The sequence below is a fragment of the Triticum dicoccoides genome, chromosome 3B (assembly GCF_002162155.2).
Source record: "Triticum dicoccoides isolate Atlit2015 ecotype Zavitan chromosome 3B, WEW_v2.0, whole genome shotgun sequence".
In the NCBI taxonomy this organism is placed as follows: Eukaryota; Viridiplantae; Streptophyta; class Magnoliopsida; order Poales; family Poaceae; genus Triticum; species Triticum dicoccoides.
Window position 1 is genome coordinate 268,596,866 of NC_041385.1, and position 9,384 is coordinate 268,606,249.

The window sequence follows — 9,384 nt, forward strand, 5'->3', positions numbered from 1 at the left end:
TGCAAGGAATTTACTGAATGATATGCAAGGAATTGGATGCAGAACATGCAGAGAAAACAGAAAGAAATCTAGATGAAGTTTTTTTTGAAAGGGGAAACACATATGCATGAAACAAATGCAAAAACTCAGAACAGAACACAGGAGAACTTCATCTAGAGATGGTCGGCGACAAAGTCACCTATGTTAGAGTATATTGACTTAGGAGTCAAGTGAGATCACTTGATCATAGGTCATACTCATCGTTTAAGCTCAAAATGGGGTTGCCATTTTTCGTTTAAGCATCTTGATGTATTCACATCTTGTCAAGTTGCTTTAACTCATGACTCGGAGTAAAGCTTCTCTAAGATGGAATAACATACCTTGGTTGGTGGTGTTGTCCATGTAGTTGAACTTGCGTGGGTTGCTCAAGGTTGATGTAGCTCATCAAGAATTTGGAGCACCACTTGGAATTTGAGTCCATCTACCTACATGGGTTAGTTCTTGCAAGGAAGAGCACTTGTGTATCCAAAAATGACACTCATGAAACTCAACATAGAATTTGTCAAAGGATATGTTTGAATGGTTCCGTGATTCCTTGTCTTCAACCACCTTGTGTAGAGACTTGGTGATGTAGAGATTGCTCAAGATATGAGTAGGTTTCAACCTCATGGAATTTGATTCAACCAAGTACCTACATGGGTTAGATAGCATGCAAGATACAAATATATCCAAGACATAAGTTTTTCATCATAAGAGAAATATCAAGGATTAGTCATAAGCTCATGTCTTGCATGTATCCAATGGAGTTTCTACTCCAAGTTTGAAGCATCAATGATGTTCAATTCTCCTCTTAACCTGCAAAACACTTTCTCATCAAGAGGTTTAGTGAATATATCCGCTAATTTCTTTTCGGTGCGAACATGCTTAAGATCAATGTCACCCTTAGCAACATGATCTCGAATGAAATGATGACGAACTTCAATATGCTTAGTTCGAGAATGTTGCACAGGATTATGACCAATTTTGATAGCACTTTCATTATCACAAAGCAATGGAACATGTCTCACATATATCCCATAATTTTTAAGAGTTTGGGTCATCCAAAGTAATTGAGCACAACATGAACCAGCGGCAATATATTCAGCTTCGGCGGTGGATAAGGATACCGAGTTTTGTTTCTTGGAGGACCAAGACACAAGAGATCTACCAAGAAATTGACAAGTACCCGAAGTGGACTTTCTATCAACCTTGTCTCCGGCATAGTCTGAGTCAGAATAGCCAACAAGATCGAAAGAGGCCCTCTTAGGATACCAAATGCCAAAATTTGGTGTATGGATTAAGTATCTCACTATCCTTTTCACAGCCTTAAGATGACATTCTTTAGGAGCAGCTTGATATCATGCACACATGCACACACTTAGCATAATATCGGGACGTGAAGCACATAGATATAATAATGAACCAATCATAGAGCGATAAACCTTTTGATCAACCGGTTCACCATCTTTGGTCAAATCAAGATGTCCACTAGTAGGCATGGGTGTAGACATACCTTTGCATTCTTGCATATTGAACTTCTTGAATAAGTCCTTAGTGTACTTCGTTTGAGAGACAAAAGTACCTTCCTTAGTTTGCTTGATTTGCAACCCAAGAAAGAATTTGAGTTCACTCATCATTGACATCTCAAACTTCTCCGACATTAGCTTCCCAAACTTTTCACTAAAATGAGGGTTAGTTGAACCAAATATAATATCATCAACATAGATTTGGCACACAAATAGTTCACCATTAACCCTTTTAGTAAAAAGAGTAGAATCAATTTTCCCAATTTCAAAGCCTTTTTCAATAAGGAACTTGGTCAAGCATTTATACCATGCTCTAGGAGCTTGTTTAAGACCATAAAGAGCTTTCTGAAGTTTGTAAACATGATTGGGTTTCTTAGGATTGACAAAGCCAGGAGGTTGTTTAACATAAACTTCCTCCTCTATTTCACCATTTAGAAAAGCACTTTAATGTCCATTTGGTACAATGTGATATCATGGTGATTAGCATAGGCAAGTAAGATGCGAATAGACTCAAGTCTAGCAACGGGAGCATAAGTCTCACCATAGTCCATACCTTCGACTTGTGTGTAGCCTTGGGCGACGAGACGTGCTTTGTTGCGAATTACTTGTCCATCTTCATCTTGCTTGTTGCGAAACACCCATTTGGTACCGATGATGTTGTGGTTGTTGTCGGGATTCTCAACCAATGTCCAAACTTGGTTCCTCTCAAAGTTGTGTAGCTCTTCATGCATAGCATTTATCCAATCCGGATCTTCCAACGCTTCTTCGACCTTCATAGGTTCAATGCTAGAGATGAAAGAATAGTTTTCACAAAAGTTAGCTAAATGAGTTTTAGAGCGAGTGATTCTCCCGGTTTGAATATCATTGTAGATTTGTTCGACGGGATGGTCTTTCGCAATTCTTGCTCAAACTCGTGAAAGCTTTTGCTTGGATCTTCGTTGAACATCTTCTTCATCTTGTTCTTCTTCTTGGACTTCTTCATTGTTGGCATTGTCGTTCTCTTGTCGTGGTGGAGAAGGAGGTTGTCGACGTTCATCTTGATGCACTTCCTCGTTTCCTTCATCTTGGTGTGTCCCACTTGTGGATGCTTCCGTATCAACTCTTGGTTCACCTTGTCGTGAAGTAGAAGCTTCCACTTGGACGGACGAGGTACTCTCCTTCACCTCCGTTGGACGAACCTTGCCAATAGACAAGTCTTGGATTTCTTCCGAAGGATCTTTGTCTCCGGTGAGGAGCTCGTATGCCGTCTTGCCGAGTAGCTTGTGAAGATACAAGCAATTTGTTGCATGACAAGCTGTCTGAACCGCTTCTGCCCAAAAGTGCTTCGGCGTCTTGTACTCATCAAGCATCGTTCTCGCCATTTCGATGAGCGTCCGGTTCTTCCTCTCAACAACTCCATTTTGTTGAGGTGTGTACATAGCCGAGAACTCGTGTGAAATCCCTTCTTCGTCAAGAAAGGTGTCCACATTTGCGTTCTTGAACTCCGTTCCGTTGTCGCTGCGAACCTTCTTGATCTTCACTTCAAATTGGTTTTGGGCCTTCCTAGCGAAGTTTTTGAAGATCTTTTGAACCTGCGATTTATCATCGAGAAAGAACACCCACGTAAATCTGGAAAAATCATCAACTATAACTAGACCAAAAGAATTTCCACCGAGACTCTTGTAAGAGTTGGGACCAAAGAGATCCATGTGAAGTAGCTCAAGTGGCCTCCTTGTGGTCATGATGTTCTTCACGGGATGCCTTCCTCCAACCTGTTTACCTGCCTGACAAGCACTGCAAAGTCTATCCTTATCAAATATAACATCATTAACTCCAAGGATATGATTTCCCTTAATAAGCTTGTCAAGGTTTCGCATACCAACATGACCTGATCGTCTATGCCATAACCAACCTTTTGAGGATTTAGCAATGAAGCAAGTTTTAGGTTGGGCCTTTTTAGTGAAATCAACAATGTAAAGATCACCTCTATGTATACCGGTAAAGACCATTTTATGATTGTCTCGACAAAACACTTGGCAATCAACTTCAGTAAATAGGACACTGAAACCAAAGTCAGCAAGTCTAGATACTGAAAGTAAGTTGTATCCAAGAGATTCAACGAGCATGACATTTTGTATGGAGCTATCATGTGAGATGGCCACCTTACCGAGGCCAACCACCTTACCCTTTGAGTTGTCACCGAAAGTGACATACTTTCGAGGACTATCATTATCCGCAAGCTCACGAAACATGTCTTTATCTCTGGTCATGTGATCGGTACATCCACTGTCAAGGACCCATTCCTTTCCTCCTGACATATAACCCGAAGATTTGCCATAAGACCAAAATGTCTCATTGCATCATCAAGATCGAAGTCACTATCATCATCCTCATCATAGTATCCATGTTCAACATCGTCATGTGGTGGATCAAATCCTAGAGAGGGTGATTCGTTAGAGTGATTTTGACAATGATCTTGTCTATGAATTTTTATAGCTTCGGAAATAATATCACTAATAATACCAACATTTCCTTTGGCACGCATAAGGTTTGTAAGCTCAAATAGACGATCACCAAACATAGCATCACTAGTATTCATCTTACTCAAGGCAATAGAGTTATGGAGAATTTCATCAAGATTTTTCAAAGAATAATCAGGAAATCGTTCCTCGAGAAATTTCCATATAGTGTAGGCACACTCAAGAGTAGGCAGTTTTATAATCAAGTTTCTAGGCAAGCCTCTAGTGATAAGATTAACAGTTCTAACATTCCTAATCATGTCAATAGACTCATCAAGGGTAGGATGCATAGGATCAACACAAGGTGCACAAGGACTAGCAATGTACTTGTTCAAATGATATTGATTGAAAATTACAAGCATCTCATTTTTCCACTCGTGAAAATACTCTCCATCAAGAATAGGCACTCTATGTCTAAGACTCCCCAAAGTAGACTCATCCATCTTCCTCCAATGGTCATTAAACCAAAGTAATGGAGACCAATGCACTGATACCACTTGTAGGACCTTGAGAAGAGGTGTCTAGAGGGGGGGTGATTAGACACTAAGTACCAAAGTTGCAGTTTTTAGGTTTCTTTAAAATTTGAGTGGAGTTTAGGCACAAGTTTAATATTCACAACACATAGCAAGCAAGCATGCAAAGAGTATATGAGCAGCGGAAAATAAAGCATGCAACTTGCAAGAATGTAAAGGGAAGGGATTGGAGGATTCAAACGCAATTGGAGACACGGATGTTTTTGGCGTGGTTCCGATAGGTGGTGCTATCGTACATCCACGTTGATGGAGACTTCAACCCACGAAGGGTAACGGTTGCGCGAGTCCACGGAGGGATCCACCCACGAAGGGTCCACGAAGTAGCAACCTTGTCTATCCCACCATGGCCGTCGCCCACGAAGGACTTGCCTCACTAGCGGTAGATCTTCATGAAGTAGGCGATCTCCTTGCCCTTACAAACTCCTTGGTTCAACTCCACAATCTTGTCGGAGGCTCCCAAGTGACACCTAGCCAATCTAGGAGACACCACTCTCCAAGAAGTAACAAATGGTGCGTTGATGATGAACTCCTTGCTCTTGTGCTTCAAATGATACTCTCCCCAACACTCAACTCTCTCTCATAGAATTTGGATCTGGTGGAAAGAAGATTTGAGTGGAAAGCAACTTGGGGAAGGCTAGAGATCAAGATTCATATGGTAGGAATGGAATATCTTGGCCTCAACACATGAGTAGGTAGTTCTCTCTCAGATATAGGATGCTGGAAGTGTAGGTTTAGTCTGATGGCTCTCTCCACGAATGAAGAGGAGGTGGAGGGGTATATATAGCCTCCACACAAAATCTAATAGTTACACACAATCTACCAAACTCGGTGGGACCGAATCGTTAAACTCGGTCAGCCCGATTTAGCAAATAATGTGACCATTAGGATTTTTGGTGGGACCGAAATGCAACTCGGTGGGACCGATTCACTTAGGGTTAGGGCATAACGTAATCTAGGTAAGACCGATTACACAAACTCGGTGAGACCGATTTTGGTAATTAGCTAACCAGAGAGTTGGTCAGGCAAACTCGGTTGGACCGATTATCAAACTCGGTGAGACCGATTTTGATAATAAGTTAACCAGAGAGTTTGCATTGTAATCTCGGTAGGACCGACTGCTCAAACTCGGTAAGACCGATTTTGATAATGGACATACACAGAGAGATTACAATCCCATCTTGGTGAGACCGAGATCCCTATCGGTGAGACCGATTTGCCTAGGGTTTGTGGCAGTGGCTAAGACATCAAAACTCGGTGGCGCCGGATAGAAAGAATCAGTGGAGCCGAGTTTGACTTTAGGTTTAGGACATATGTGGATGTGAGAAAGTGGTTGAGGGTTTTTGGAGCATATCACTAAGCACATGAAGCAAGAGGCTCATTAAGCAACACCTCATCCCTCCTTGATAGTATTGGCTTTTCCTATAGACTCAATGTGATCCTGGATCACTAAAATGTAAAATGAAGAGTCTTGAGCTTGAAGCTTGAGCCAATCCTTTGTCCTTAGCATCTTGAAGGAGTTCCAACATCCTTTAGTCCATGCCACTCCATTGTTGAACTTGTCTGAAACATACTAGATAAAAGTGTTAGTCCAACAAGAGATATGTTGACATTAATTACCAAAACCACCTAGGGAGCACTTGTGCTTTCAATCTTTAAATGTATACACCCCACCATACTTGGGGGCTTCATTTGAAGAAGCATTATATTGAAAAGCTTATAAGCTTCCTTTGTCCATAATGATTGTTGCTTCTGCCATTTTATGCACCTCTATGACTTAAGTTTTTGCCAAGCTGGGTTGCCTTGCTCCTGTGTTTATACCATAAGTTCTCGATTGTTCGGCTAGGGTGTAAATGGAGTACCTCTGCGATTGCTACAACCGGGTTATCCGGACCTGTACCTCAGACGGGTGAAGCCAAAAGCTAGCATTCTTACAGGAATAATTGGTCGACACGTATACAACATACTGCTTTTTGGAATAACTATGGAATTGGCTGCCTGTACGTCAGATACAAGCCTAGGCATGCACCATTCAGCATGCTAGCCCAAGGAAAGGAACCCCTAACGGAACTATTTTTCTTGGAAGATGTTTCTTATGTTAAAAGTATATAACATAACTCCCCGAACACATTTTGTCGGTTCGAGCAATATGACCGGATTGCCTGGTTTCCAAAGATACTAAATGTTTCTTAGTTAAACACAGTATATGGAAACACTCCAACTTCTTGGTTCGGAGGTGGAAGCCGAAGGTATGCGATGACAAAAAATTTATAAGTTCGGCAGGAGATAAGTTCGGTCATAAAGTACACTGATACATAGAATCGAACACCTACTCTCTTTCTACGCCATCTAATAGGCTACCGAGTTTGCAATCTTGATGCGAATATTTCGCCGCTGTCATTACTTGGTCATATACCAAGCTTACAGGAATTTCCTTCCCGTCAGGTCCTTGAGGTCCAACTCGGGCCATATGATTCGGATCGAGTCCGGTGTAGCGTGTCTTCACCATGGCCCATGCCTCTCATGCACCTTCACGGCATGTAAACGTCCTCCACAACTCGAAGCAACGCCGAGCACCCTTGAACAAATCTACCAACCCGTCCATGCTTCCTGGACGGGCATCGGATGGCCATAAGGCTTTGGCCATATTCTTCATGGCCTTCTGGGCACACTCATGCAGCTTTGACAGTTCTTTAGAACGCTGCTTTGCAGCCCGGACACTTCCTCCTCGTGGCGGCCGGTCAACATACCTATATCAACCGAACTATAACATTCCGTATTATATGATTAGATCAATACTTCGGATGGTTCAAAAGGCATACCAAATATGCAGCCCTTTAGCTTGTGGTTTTCCTGTTGCGCCTCCAAGAGTTGAGCCTTTAAGCTCTTTATCTCTTCGGCCTACTTCTTGACTTCTTCTTCTTCTAGTTTTTTATCTTTTCTAAAGTACATTGGGGCACTCTTCATTTCTTCAAGCTCAGTGACAGCGGCATTTAGCTGTGTCCGGGTTGTCTCGAGCTCCTGGGACAATGCACTGTTCTTCTTCTTGAGAACCTGCGGTCATAAATGATCCCCAAATCGGTTGGTTCCTACCGCTTTAAGTCTCGAGGGCTACTGATGTCTCTCTACTAAGTCTACATAAATTATACCTGTATATCTTTTGAGAATAGGCGAGCAACTCCTGTAAGTCCGTCCCGGGCAGCTCAGATGTATGCGCCCATGGTGCTAAGGGCGATAAATTCTTCCTCTATTAACGCAAGGGTGCGCAGGGCTTCTTTCAAGTGTCGATGATTCATCGCACTTTCCACTTCAGAGTTGGTGACGGACACCTCATCCAGCTCTTGATGGGGCGGATGAGTCTGCATCGCGCCAACATGCGCCCTAGTCCTAGTTGGCGTCTCCGGCGCCAGATTGGGGCGGCTCGGCTAGACGGGATCTTGTTTACGGTCCGCCGAGTACCCCTCCTGAGATAATAGAAGGAGGATGAAAAATGACAATTCGGCTTCATGCCCAAATATGAAATAAGGCACATACATTTTTGGTGATGGAGCAGGCTCAGTGGCGCTCCCGGCCTCTTTTCGCTTCGCACGACCAATCCTTGAGGGTGTTGTCCTTCTTCTTGTTGCCTGTCCTTGGGTATGGTTCACTGAGTGCCGATCATGTGAAGTACGTTCCAGTGCGAAGAGTAAGTTATGAGCGGAAATATCACTCCTTTTTGATTTCCGAACACTTACCTTAACGAAGGGGTAGAGATCGGGGTAATCGGCCATGATGGCTACTTCCGAGCCATCAAGGCTCGCCTGGTAATAGACTCCGTCTTCAAATTCCAAAAATATATCTGAATCTTCATGGAATCCAGGGTCTTCGTGATGTGCGTGGTCTTCTAGTTGGGGAGGAGGGCAATGGATGTTCTCGACTACCTTCCGCCACAACTGTTTTTGAAACAACCAGAATATTCAGTTAATGCACCCCAATGATAAAAAAGGTGTTGAATGACTAAACTTACCCAGTCAATGGGGTTGTACATGGAGAAACCGCCCCGGCATTGTAGACGGGCGAAGTCTTCTTCCTCTCCCTTATAAAGGTCCATAAGCATGGCGGCCAATGTGGCTTGGTTATCCGGACCCTTTCGCATATAGCGAGATGTGTCGTCCTCCGTGTTGTAGCTCCATAAAGGACCCACTCTGGACCGAAGAGGCTGGATACATTGCTTTATCTCAATAGCCATGACTTCAACGATGGAGAGTCCAAAATTGGTCAACAATCTGACCTTGCTGACCAATCTCATCACTTCCGCACTATCCTCTTGTCTAGGGGACTTGGGGCGCCAGCTGAATAGCTTCTTTAAAGGAGCGCTGGAGAATTCAGGAAGCCCGCACTGAACAGGGTCCGGAAGAGGAACATCCTCAATATAGAACCATTCCGAAGACCATTCATCGGACCCCCTCTTCGGAGTCCCGACTAGGTAACCGGATCCGGCTATGCGCCATACTTCGACGCGGCCCACTTTAAATATGGATCCTCTGCCCTGGTGGCGGGGGACGAGGCAGAAGAACTTTTTCCATAGTTCAAAATGAGCCTCGCAGCCTAAAAATAATTTGCAAAGGGCAACAAAACCATAAATGTGCAAAATAGAACCTGGTGTGAGGTTGTGCAGTTGGATCCCGTAATATTCCAGTAGGCCCCAGAGGAAGGGGTGGATTGGGAATCCTACGCCCCTCAAAAGGAACGAGATGAAGCACACCCTCTCCCCTTGGCTGGGATTAGGGAAATTCTCTGCCAATGCATCATCGCCCATAGAAGTTAAACCTA